Here is a 13456-nt window from a genome sequence, read left to right on the forward strand (position 1 = left end):
GTAATGTCTACCACTGTAGCTATATTACCTCTAACAAACACAACATCAGCCTTTCTTAAATTACCATTCTTATTCCTGATATGTGGTTTTACCAGTGCTTTCCAGCTGAATTTACTTTTTTTATCAATCAGGTACTGGAGTATTCTGTTATATCTTCTAATCCATGCATCCTTAATTTTAAAATATTGCCCAGAAATATAGGGAATTTAGCTGAACTATGCCATCTGGACATCACATTAACACTTTGCCAGTGTTTCCCTGACAGGATGAACATTAGTCTTCAGTTGCAATGAAGCTATCAGAGGAGAGGATTTGACCAAAAAAAAAAAAAAGGACACTTCAAAAAATCATTACTTACAAGATTGTTCTTCATATAGTTTATACTAACCCCTTGACACTCTAACCTGCTCCATTTATTAAACTCTTCTCTCAATGTTGTGAGGTAGAAGCACTAAAAGTTAAAATGATTTTCCAACAAATCATTTCTGGTATATATAAATTATGGGTATACCCCAACTGTCATTAGAAGTCTCATGCCTTCTCCATTTGTAATTTAACATATTGGGAATTTGTACCAAAGATTTAGCCACTGCTAAGCCAACATCTTTGATTCTTGAATGAAATAGTCCATAGGCAGTACATTGTGGCACATGAAATATATTCTTAATAGTCTTTCCTAACCAACACATCGTAACTATTTAAAACATAAAAAGGACTATCACTCAATGGTAAATTATAAAACACTCTTGGTAAAATGTAAACTTTTTATAATAGTCAATTTTGGTGCTGCTTTAAGAGGAGTCCTATAATGACTGGTACACCAGTCAATCAATTTAATACTTAAAAATGCATCAACAATCCCAGACCATGGGTCTACCTGAGCACCAATGCAAACTGGCCAATTTGAAAAAAATCTATTAATTCACTGCTTAATCTCCCATTGTCAGATGGATTTACAATGTACATTTTGTGTTTGGGTAAAATATGGAATTGTTTTGTCTTCTTAATATTAAGATTAAGACTAGTATGGGTACAAAACTGATAGCTTTTTTAGATTCTCTGTCAAAACCCGCACAGGAACCACTCAAAATGGCCACATTATTGGCAAATGCCAAAACCATGATTTTTTTTTCTCTGTAACAAAGCTGTACCCCTCAGAATCCATCCATTACAAAAGTTGATCCATAGCAATATTGAACAGTATTGGAGATAAGAGATTTCTCTCTTTCACCCATTGCAAATTGGAATAGACTCAGTATAATCCTCGCCCACACAAATTTTTGTAGATCAATTATAAAGATCTTTAACTTCAAACCTTTCACTAATACTAAAATCCTTGACCTAAAATGAGTCAAATGCTTTGGCCAGATCTACTAAGACAATAGCAATTTAATCACCCCTTTATTTAGCTATTTTCAGTTATTTTAAATAGATATATTTTCCTCACATCCAGGAGTGAAATAAATCCTTTTTGTCTGTGATATTTTAATTGCACAAGTTAATTGGGTCACTAAAATTTTGGAATTTATTGTAAGCCAAACTGATCAAGTTGTTACAAGTCTCCATAAGAAGAGATGAGCAAGATCTTTAGAATCTTGCATTCTGGGGATTAAAGTTGTTCTATTTTCTTTCAAATATTCCAGAATTTGTAAATGTAAAAAAAAATTACTTTTTAAAAAATTATATTAGAATTTAAATTTACATTACCCCAAAGGTCATTAACTGTAAGTCATTCAGCACCAGTGGCACTAGTTCTATACACAGCTTCTAATGCCACTCAAACATCATCGGTTAATATTGGTCTCATTGAAAGGTTATCGTCTTGCTCCTCTGCTGGAGGCCGTCCTACTGCAATATCATGTCCAACTTTATCCAAAATGTCTAAATAATTGCGCTCAATCTCATTAAAGGAAATACGATGTTTAGCCCTATCTGGCTCTCCTATAATAATACATGCCAATCTCTTTCTATCCTTTTCAAATGAAGTTTGATAGAATTTAAAATGGGATATTTTTAGTAGCATATCTCTTTACTGCAAGTGATAGCTTCCTTCTTTAACAGTTTCCTTCCATTTTTATTACCACTAATATTATTTTCAATCCTGGTGGTTGATGCTGGTGGGTGAGCAGTTCTAGGGACTTCCACCAATGATTTACACAGTTCCTCCATGATACCCCAGCTATCTGGAGCTGTCTATATTTTACCCAGACTACTTTCTATCTCTTCTAAAATATTTAAAATCTGTTCTATATTCCCAGTATTCCTAAATGCCATAGGCATGCTACTGTTTTTAGGATGTGCCTTTAATTATTTAATCCTTTCATGTGGTGGTAGAACTTGCAACATAATCCAAACAAGTTGATTCTCTGAATCTTCAATCACATTCGCTGATATTTCTTTAGTCCTTTTTTTTTGTCACCAAAATTCTTCTCTTATCTGTTATTTGTTTTTGTATTCAGTTCATTCTCAATACATCTATTAATATTCCTGGTCCCAGCATATTTGACCTCTGATTGAATTAGAAATTCAATTTCCTTTGATGCCTATACTCAAGAATGAGAGTTATTAACTGTCATCCTGGCTTTTCTCCACTCTTCATTCCTAGGTGCTGGGTGTTTATATCAGGCACATTGATTCAACCCAGAACTAGTGTGGAAGGCAAAACCACATAGGAAAGAGGCAAAACCTTTCTATGGACTAGATATTACCTTAGGCAAGCATTTGGGGAAAAGGCATGAAAATTGTGGAAAGGGGAATACTTACCACACTTGCTACATATGACTCTTATAATTGTCCTTATGTGTAATATTAATGTGTTTTACCCACTTGCCAAAGGTACTAAAACCTGAAGACATGATGGACAATTATAGAACTCTGTTCTATTTAGAGTACCCCATCCTTATACCAATTGTTATTGTGTCTATTGCCCTCAGGATTAAAAAAGCCTGTGTAAAATTATTAGTACAACCAGTCTCAAGCAAATACATGCTATCTAATGTATCCAAACACTTGTCATAAAAGATTGGGCTTAGCCCTGGTCTACACTAAGGGGTTAAGTTGAATTTAGCCATGTTAGGTCAATTTTAAAATGGATGCGTCCACACAACCAATCCCGTTCCGTTGACTTAAAGGGCTCTTAAAATTGACTTCTGTACTCCTCCCTGGCAAGGGGAGTAGCACTAAAATAGACCTTGATGGGTCGAATTTGGGGTAGTGTGCACGCAAATCGATGGTATTGGCCTCTGGGAGCTATCCCAGAGTGCTCCAATGTGACCGCTCTGGTCAGCACTTTGAATTCCGATGCACAGGCCAGGTACATAAGAAAAGCCCCGGGAACTTTTGAATTTCATTTCCTGTTTGGTCAGTGTGGTGAGCTCAGCAGCACAGGTGACCATGCAGTCCCCCCAGAATCACAAAGGAGCTCCAGCATGGACTGAAAAGGAGACACTGAATCTGATTGCTTTATGTGGAAAAGCATCTGAGCAGGCAGAACTCTGAGGAAAAAGAAGAAATGCGAATATATTTGCCAAAATCTCACAGGGCATGATGGAGAGAGGTTACAACAGGGACACACAGCAGTGCCTCATGAAAGTTAAGGAGCTCAGGCAAGCCTACCAAAAGACAAAGGAGGCAAACGGGCAGTCCAGGTCAGATCCCCATACATGCCACTTCTATGAGCAGCTGCATGGCATTCTAAAGGGGGACCCTACCACCACCAATCTCATGCAACAGGGAGGAGGATTTTGTGGATAAGAAAGATAAGGAGGAGGAGGAGGAGGAGAATGTGCAGAGGCAAGTGGTGAATCCATTCTCCCCGGCAACCAGGACCTTTTCATCACCCTGGAACCAATACCTTCTGAAGGTGGGATCCCTGATCCTGAAGCTGGAGAAGGTAGCTCTGGTGAGTGCGCATTTGTAACTACAGTACAGGGTTTAAAAGCAATAGTGTTTAAAGTTTGATTTGCCCTGAAGAATTGGAATGCATTTGTACAGCTGCTGGAAAAGTCTGTTCACATGTCTGGGGATGGAGCAGGAATCCTCCAGGGACATCTCCGTGAAGCTCTCCTGGAGGTACTCTGAAAGCCTTTGCAGAAGGTTTCTGGGTAGGACTACCTTATTTTGTCCTCCACGGTAGGACATTTTACCACGGCAAGCCAGTAGCAAGTATTCTGGAATCATTGCAGCACAAAACATGGAAGCGAATGGTCCTGGGTTTTGATCGCATTCAAGCAACTTTCGGTCAATGTATTTCTGTGTTAGCCTCAGGAGAGTGATATCATTCATGGTCACCTGGTTGAAATAGGTAAATTTTTGTAAGGGAACAGTAAAAGGACCCTGTTCATGCTGGGCTGTTTGCGCTTGGCTAAAAGAGATCATCCCAGAGAATAGCCACGTGGTGGGGTGGGGGGAGGTGTGTGCTGCACATCCACCTGAAAACTGCAGCCCCTCCTTTTAAATGTGAAACCCAACCCATTGCTTGCTATGGGAAAGGATGGCGCTGCAGTTTGAAAACCATTCCCACTTGTTACGCATAAGAAGCCAACACTGCATACCCTGTGCCTTACCATGGCTGCCTGGAAACCAAATTCTGTTGTCCAGCTGTGTGTGATGAGTCACCATATTGGCAGGCACTCAATATAAAAGGTAAAATGCGATCTTGTACCTAAAGCACATATGCTGTCTGCTGTGAATTGCTTGATTCACTGTGAAAGAGTCTCCCTTTTGTTCTCAGAAATGTATCCTCTTAAATTTAACTCTCCCTTTTTATCTCCCCTCCCAGGTGCAAATGTTTCTATGCTACCCCTATCATCGCCGTCCCTGAGATTATCACAGATTAGAAGGTGAAAAAACATTCGTGATGACATGTTTACCAAGCTCATGCAGTCCTCCCGCACTGATAGGGCACAACTTAATGCATGGAGGCATTCAGTGTTAGAGGCCAGGAAAGCATTAAGTGAGCGCGAAGAACGGAGGCTAATGGTGGAGCAATCAGACATGATGACGTGTCTGGTGGAACTGCAGGAAAGCAAACAGGTGCACAGACCCCTGCTGCATACATTTTATAACTGTCTGTCCTCCTTCCCTAGTTCCATATCCTCCTCACCCAGACTCCCAAGAATGCGGGGTGGCGGGGGGAGGCTCTGGGCACCCAGCCACTGCACTCCAGAGGATGGCCCAAGCAACAGTTTGATTTGTAGTGTGGCTACAAAAAGCAATGTGACCTTCTCCTTCCCTCCTCCCCCACCCCACCCAGGCTACTTTGTCAATTCTCACTTTTTTATTTTTTAATTCATAAAGAAAGAATGCATGGTTTCAAAACAATTGTTACTTTATTTCGAAGGGGGGAGGGAGGGTGGTTGGTTACAGGGAATTAAAATCAACCAATGATGGGGGCAGCTTTGCATCAAGGAGAAACACACACAATGGTCACACTGAAGCCTGGCCAGTCATGAAACTGGTTTTCAAAGCCTCTCTGATGCACAGCATGCCTATCTGTGCTCTTCTAACCACCCTGGTGTCTGGCTGCTCAAAAATCAGATGCTAGGCAATTTGCCTCAACCTCCCACCCCACCATAAACATCTCCCCCTTACTTTTTTCACTAGGAGGGTGGTGAAACACTGGAATGCGTTACCTAGGGAGGCGGTAGAATCTCCTTCCTTAGAAATTTTTAAGGTCAGGCTTGACAAAGCCCTGGCTGGGATGATTTAATTGGGGATTGGTCCTGCTTTGAGCAGGGGGTTGGACTAGATGACCTCCTGAGGTCCCTTCCAACCCTGATATTCTATGATTCTATGATTCTCACAGATATTATGGAGCACACAGCAAGCAGCAATAACAATGGGAATGTTGGTTGTGCTGAGGTCTGATCTAGTCAGCAAATAGCACCAGCGAGCTTTAAAATGTCCAAAGACAAATTCTACCACCATTCTGCACTTGCTCAGCCAAAAGTTGAACTGCTCCTTACTACTGTCCAGGCTGTCTGTGTAAGTCTTCATGAGCTATGGGAGCAAAGGGCAGGCTGGGTCTTCAAGGATAACTATTGGCATTTCAACATCCCCAATGGTAATTTCGTTGTCTGGGAAGTAAGTCCCTTCTTGCAGCTGCTTGAACAGCCTGGAGTTCCTAAATATGCAAGCATCATGCACCTTTCCTGGCCATCCCACGCTGATGCTGGTGAAACGTCCATTGTCATCCACCAGTGTTTGCAGCACCATTGAGAAGTAATCTTTTTGGTTTATGTACTGGTTGGCAAGGTGGTCTGCTGCCAAGATGGGGATATGCATTTCATCTATCGCTCCACCACAGTTAGGGAATCCCATTGCAGCAAAGCCATCCACTATGACCTGCACATTTCCCAGAGTCACTACCCTTGACAACAGAACATCAATGATTGCATTGGCTACTTGGATCACAGCAGCCCCCACAGTAGACTTGCCCACTCCAAATTGATTCCCGACTTACTGATAGCAGTCAGGCATTGCAAGCTTCCACGGGGCTATTGCCACTTGCTTCTCAACTGTCAAGGCAGCTCTCATCTTGGTATTCTTGCACTTCAGGGTCAGGGAAAGCAACTCACAAAGTTCCAGGAAAATGGCCTTATGCATGTAAAAGTTTCGCAGCCACTGTGAATCATCCCATACCTGCAACACTATGCAGTCCCACCAGTCTGTGCTTGTTTGCCTGGCCCAGAATCGGTGTTCCACTGTATCAACAAGCCCCACTGCCACCATGATGTCCCAATTGCCACAGCCCATGCTTTCAGGAACATCTGTGTCCATGTTCTCATCAAAATCCTCCTCATGCTGGCATCTCTTAGCCCAGTTCTGCATATACTCCAGGATAATGTGTGAGGTGTTTACAGTGCTCACAACAGCAGTGGTGACGGTGAGCTGAGCAGGTTCCATGCTTGCCATGGTATGGCATCTGCCAGAAAACAGAGTTGCAGCGGAAGTGGTGGATGACGATGGTTAGCAGCACCCAGGAGGACCAGAACAGATCCCCCGAGCTGCAGGAGAGCAGAGTTGCAGTGGAAGTGGTGGATGATGACAGTTAGTAGACCTACTGCAATGTCTGCTGAGAGCAGCACCCAGGACACAACAGCCACGGTGATGGTGAACTGAGCTGAGCGGGCTCAATGCTTACCGTGGTATGGCATCTGTACGGAAAAAAGGCGCAAAATGATTGTCTGCCGTTGCTTTCACGGAGGAAGGGGCAACTGATGACATGTACCCAAAACCACCCTCGGCAATATTTTTGCCCCATCAGGCATTGGGAGCTTGACCCAGAATTCCAACAGGTGGCAGAGACTGTGGGAACTGTGGGATAGCTACCCACAGTGCACCACTCCATAAGTCAATGCTAGCCATGGTAGTGAGGATGCACTCCACCGACTTAATGTGCTTAGTGTGAACATACGCAATCGGCTGTATAAAATCGATTTCTAAAAATCAACTTCTATAAAATCGACCTAATTTCATAGTGTAGACATACCCTTAGAAGCATGCCATTCCAACTGATTAGAAAGGCTATTTGTAAAGCCCAGTGGTAAATATGTTGAAAGAATATCTCTCACGTTGCTATTGACATGACGGTCTTGATTTTCTTCTCCATACAGGAGATCACATTCTTCCTCACTGTGGGCATTCCATTCACATAGAGTATCCTAATGAACAGGACCCACAACCTGTATCAGATCCCTTACATATTTAACATTGCCAGCTGGGACATCAAAGCTGGCAGAGGGGACATTGTTATTCCAATCCAGCACCAATCTGGTATAAATAACAGTATTTAAATTCCTTATACATTTAAAAGATATAACCCTTACTGGTGGGAATGTTTGGCTTCTAGCCCTTAACTTCCTCAAGAAGGAATCTCACAACTCATCCATTGAAAACTTAGGTGCACTGTGCTCATTGCTATGCAGGCACATCGCAGTTTGGCACCTGCTTTATCCTCCCTTAAGAAACCTGTGATCAGTGATACTGACCAATCTTTTTAAATCAAAGTATTTTTATTTAGTAGTCAGAATAACTCAAAGACAAAAGGACTTTAAAATAACTGGGGCATGTCTTCATTACCATGCTACACTGGCACAATTACATTGATGCAACTGCGATAATGTAGCAAGTCTGGCAAAGATGCTATAGATTACTATAGATAAAGATTGACCCTCTCCATGATGATCAAATACAAACAAATATGCTGTTTATAATTTACAGGGGTATAAAAAGGTCACTCAAAGGATTTTTTTTTTAGTAGTAACATTCTTTTAAAAATATCTAAATTAATTTTAGTTCCATTGAAAAGCAAAAGGTCTAGCCGAGTTGTAAACCCCTGAAAAGCAGAGAGTTTATAATGGAAACACAAACATGACCTCAATTACAAAAGCCCCAAAAGGATTGTAATAACAAGGTCAGGAAAAAGTCCACATTTGGAATATTCTTTAACTCTGGTCATCACATAATATGAAGGGCATGGCAGGGATTGAAAAGGTGGATTGGAAGGCAACTCAAATAGTTCAGAGTTGTGGATATGAATTATGATGAAAGATTAGATAGATTTGGTCTATGTGGCTGAGAAAGGAGGTTTAGAAGACTTCAAGTGTGTTAGGTAAAGATTCTGAGACTTAGGGATGGACTAATGCCAAAAAACTCTTTGAGATTCTGTAGCACTAATTAGAAAACAAGAGGTTTATCGACTGAAGTTGAAGGTGGGATTAGTCTGTAAGCAATTTGGGCAAAGTTTTACACAAATAGTACTTAGAATATAGAATAAACTGCCAAAATCATTCCATATGCCAGCGGAAGAACTCGATAAATGCACATCTACTTAAAAGAGACATAATTTCTGGAAGAGGACTGCATACATGGATATTTTTAGTAACTAGACCATTTGTTGTTAAAGATCTACAATAGGTAGATTTATTTTTAATATGTAGGATTTATTTAATTCTTTCATCTTTATATTTGCATCTACTTGCATGCTTTAAAAACATCAACTAATAAATCTTGACAAATCCTGTGAGGTAGGAAATTAAATATTGCTATCCCCTCTTATAGGCAGAGAAATGTTTCGGCTGTCAAATTAAGTGACTTGCTAAAGGACACAAAGGGAGTCAGAATCAGAGTTGGTGGGATTTGAAATCAGGGGCTCCTGTATCCAGTCCTATGTTCAGCCTCTACACCATCTCTCGATTTCCTGTGATTTTTTTTTCTTTTTTTTACAGAAGGTGCATTCTGTCAGTCTAGGTTCTTGTTGTAGGATCACTGATCATCTGAACACTTCTCAAGAGTAATAAGGATACCTTTTTGACTTTGTGGGATGGTGGTACTACTGCAGAGGAGCTGGGGCAGGAGAGAGATAGTAGCTTAGGTGTCTTTTAATCAAAACTTTAGAAGGGTGCTGGGTAGGGGGGGTTTCTATACTACACAGGGCCAAACCCCAGTTTCTTAGGGTAAATGTAGGTTTTCTTTGGAAGAGACTTATAAATGGCCATTGATGACAAGGTATGCTCTGAGCACAGCAGTAGCATTGCACTCCTTCATTGCACTGATTTATTTGTAAAATTGCTAGAGCAGGGGTCACCTCAGAAAGCTGCAGACTGACGTAAGTAGGTTGTAATATATTTCACAAATGTCAGTGGAAATCACAAGATGCAATAGTAGATAAAGGGCACGAATATATTTCCTGGCCAAAAATAATATTTTTCAGGAGCGGGTGGGGTAATTATCCATGACCTTCTGTGATGGGGCCCATTCGCCTCTTGCAAGCACCTCCTGCTGGCTGGATGCATGCCTGCACTTTCTCTTTTTCGCTGCTCTTCAGTGACTCAGCCCTTCTGCCAAGTCACACGCAGTCTGAATGTGAAACACAAACAAACCCCTTCCAGGGTACAAGTCCAATAGGGCCTATCATAGTACCCCTTGGTTGGCCTCTCTTCCTGCAACCCTCTCCGGGTTCAGGTCCTTAGTTAATCCAACAGGGGCCTGTCATAGTACACCTCAGTTGGTGGTCAGCCTGTAGCCCACCCTGGGCTCAGGTCCTAAATGGTCCCCACTCTGGAATGGATCTGTGCACCCAGAGCTTCCTCCCTGGTAACTCTTTGCTGGTGAACTTTGACTAACCCCAGCTCTCCAGTTGAGTCACCACTTTCACTTCAGTTCTCCCTTCTTTCTGGGGATATCAAAGTCTGACAAAGGCTGACCCTCTTCCAGGTCTTCCTGGGCCTATGTAAATTCTCCCTTTTCAGGGATTATGCCAGTTCCCTAGTGGCTGGTGATGGGGGGGATCTAGTCCTCCCCACTACTCAAGATCCTAATCCAGGGACATAAGTAGCAGCCACCTGCTGCATCCCTTTACTAATTGTTGTGTTTCCCTGGGCCGCTCACCTACAGACCCCAGTACCTTTCCTTCACCCTTAGCTCAGGGCTGAAGTTTTTCTCAGTCACTGGAGCCAGCCAGGAACAGGTTTCTTGCTCCTCTGGTCCTACCCAGAAATCTGAAATTCTTTGTCCAGCAGCAAATTGTTATATGAGCCTGCTGGACTCTGCCTGCTCCCTGCTACCTCTTCTCTAATTGGCTGCTTCCCCACAGCTGCTGTAGAAAGCCTGGAGGATTCACCTCTACTGTTCTTTGCTGGAGCAGGATGTGGTAGGACCACAAACCCTCCAGAAGGGAGCTTCTGCGCCTAGAACACCACATCACACCTTTCTACAAATTAATTATTTTACATCAGTATGAATGTTTCCCAGACTTACCTAACAGCATTAATTACAACTGTGCACTGTCTTGCTAGAGAAAGCATTGCAGTATGAAATATTGCAGCGTACAGCCTTATGGAGGAGCCACTGATGGTATATTCGAGCTTCTGAGAAGCAAGAAGTGCTATTGCTTTCCCATCAAAGGTAGGGGTAATGGAAGAATTAGAAATTAAGAAGGGCATCAGATACTGTGTCAGAAAAAGTAGAAAATAGTAAAAAACCATTATGGCTTTCCCATCAAAGGTAGGGGTAATGGAGGAATTAGAAATTAAGAAGGGCATCAGATACTGTGTCAGAAAAAGTAGAAAATAGTAAAAAACCATTATCTTGTGAAAATTATATTATGGACCGTTATTGGAAATAACTGACATTTAACTGAAAGTTAAATAATATTCAAAGACATTAGGAATTTTTCAGACTCTGGATTTCCTGTTTAAACCATTTTTTTCTACTGTTATTGAATAGAAATGAAAGGAAACTCAAAAAGAGAGTTAAATCTGAAAATACAGCCTAAACTCATTTTGTTTTGCCTACTTCATGGAGGGGATTTAGTATGTTGTTCCTAGAAATTGGTTTAGGATGCATAGTTCAGACATGGATTAGGATTAAACTAAAATTTGAGTTCAGATATTAGAATGAATTGAGGTAGAGTTTGAATATAGATTTGATGATAATGAAATTTCATCAGCTATCCTCATATTTTGAGCCCAAATGATGGGAAGCTTTCAAGATCAGTTCTTTTCACATGACTTCCCCCATGCTAACTTTAATCCTCATCAGAAATATCATACCCTAACCTAGTATCCAGTAAATCTGACAGAGAAATACAAAGTGGGATGCTTCTACTTTAGGAGGTTTCAGAGTAGCAGCCGTGTTAGTCTGTATTTGCAAAAAGAAAAGGAGTACTTGTGGCACCTTAGAGACTAACCAATTTATTGGAGCATAAGCTTTCGTGAGCTACTTTAGGAGATGGCATTAATGCAACATCATCTAAGTAGATTTGGATCCATAAATCTGACCTCCGCCACAAATTCTAATGGCTTCGGATTTTAAGTTCTGGTATTAGCCTATATCCTGTTTGTAACATATATAACAAAATACCTTTTCTTGAAAACAGTGGAATAATAGAGAATCACCCTCAATCATGCATTTTTTTTTTAAAAAATGGTATTTAATTCTGTCATATTGATCATGGAAAACCTGAGCACAAACAAAACAAGGAGCATCCTAATGCTATTTCCATTGTTATGAGAAATGAGTTCTTTTTACAAACCATTTTAGGGTCCAGCATGCCCAACACTAACTGGCCTTGTGGACCCTGCTGCAGGGCACTTATTACCCCCCTCTCCAGAACAGACCTGAGGTACTCCCAGAATAGCTGACATATTGCCCCTTTCTGTGTTTACTAAAGGCTCCCTTCAGTTGATTCATTTATCTGTTTTTGTAAGGTGAAAGGGGACCTCCCGTAGAGAAATTGTTTGGGTTTTGCAGGACATACTTTTAAGAAACAGTTCCCTGGACAATTTAGACCTGCTTCCCTTGGGAGGGCAGGGATACAACCTTCTGATAGAATTGATTGACACTCAGGCAGTATTCTTTCAAAACAAAGTATTTTCTTATTTAGTGTAACCAATATTCCCTGATACCATAAGTCTAAACATAACTCAAAAAAACAAACAAATCCCGTAGCACAACCCTTGGGTACAAGCTAAAAGTACTCAAACCATAAACATATAGTTAGAGCAATAATATGTGGTTGTGCTCTGCAGTGATCAGTCACCGGCAGTTCGCTGATATCAATCTTTGATCTTAAATTTTATACATATGAAACAATGTAATATTCACAGCCCAAACACACATCTTTATTAACCCAAACATACAGACACATACTCATTAATCCTGTTTCTATCTCTATTTTACATTATAGCTAGCATGCTTACTCTCTGTAGTCTTCTCTCCCTCTGTTCTGTCAAGGTCCTTTTGCTCTGTCCCAGCAACACAGCTTCTTGTGCTATCATCCTGTGGGTTGCTGTCAAGTCTGCTGCTTGTGGTGGTTGCTTATTCCACTGCAAAAACCCAACCCAGAGTTCTGACCCCAGTATTCTCCTTTTCTGATTCTTCTACTTCTTCTCCCAACTGTCTTCTTCTACTCCTGACCATCCGATCATCATCATCTAACTTTTGCCTGCTGACCCTCTGCCTTTTATACAGTTTTTGACCTGTTTTGATTAGCTTTTCTTTTGAGCCTTCCTTATCCTACAAACAAACTTTTACCCTTTCTGATTGTTCCATACTAATAGTCCAATCACAACTGCTAAATCTGGCCATAAATCAAAGCTGTTACAGCACAAAGTCTTAGCATTATTGTCTGTTTACTATTATGTTTTTTTTATACTCACCTATTTGTGGACTGAGCATGCCTGACTGATTCCTCCATGCAGTGTTGTGGTGACCTTTACTTGTCCCCAGTCCACACCTGTCTGGCTGCCAAAATACTAGCTATAGGCTGAACTGAAACTGCGAAATCACTTTTTCACTGTGTGCCAACATTTTGCACATAGCAAATTACTAATCTATTAAACTGTAAACAATTACCTTCTCCTTTTAATATGTACTCAGTTGTTATTGTGTGCATCTTAATGTTATGGTCTGCTACTGTCACCCTATTTCATGCCAATTTAGTGAATCTTAT

This window comes from Lepidochelys olivacea, assembly GCF_965140295.1.
Source record: "Lepidochelys olivacea isolate rLepOli2 genome assembly, chromosome: 1".
NCBI lineage: Eukaryota > Metazoa > Chordata > Testudines > Cheloniidae > Lepidochelys > Lepidochelys olivacea.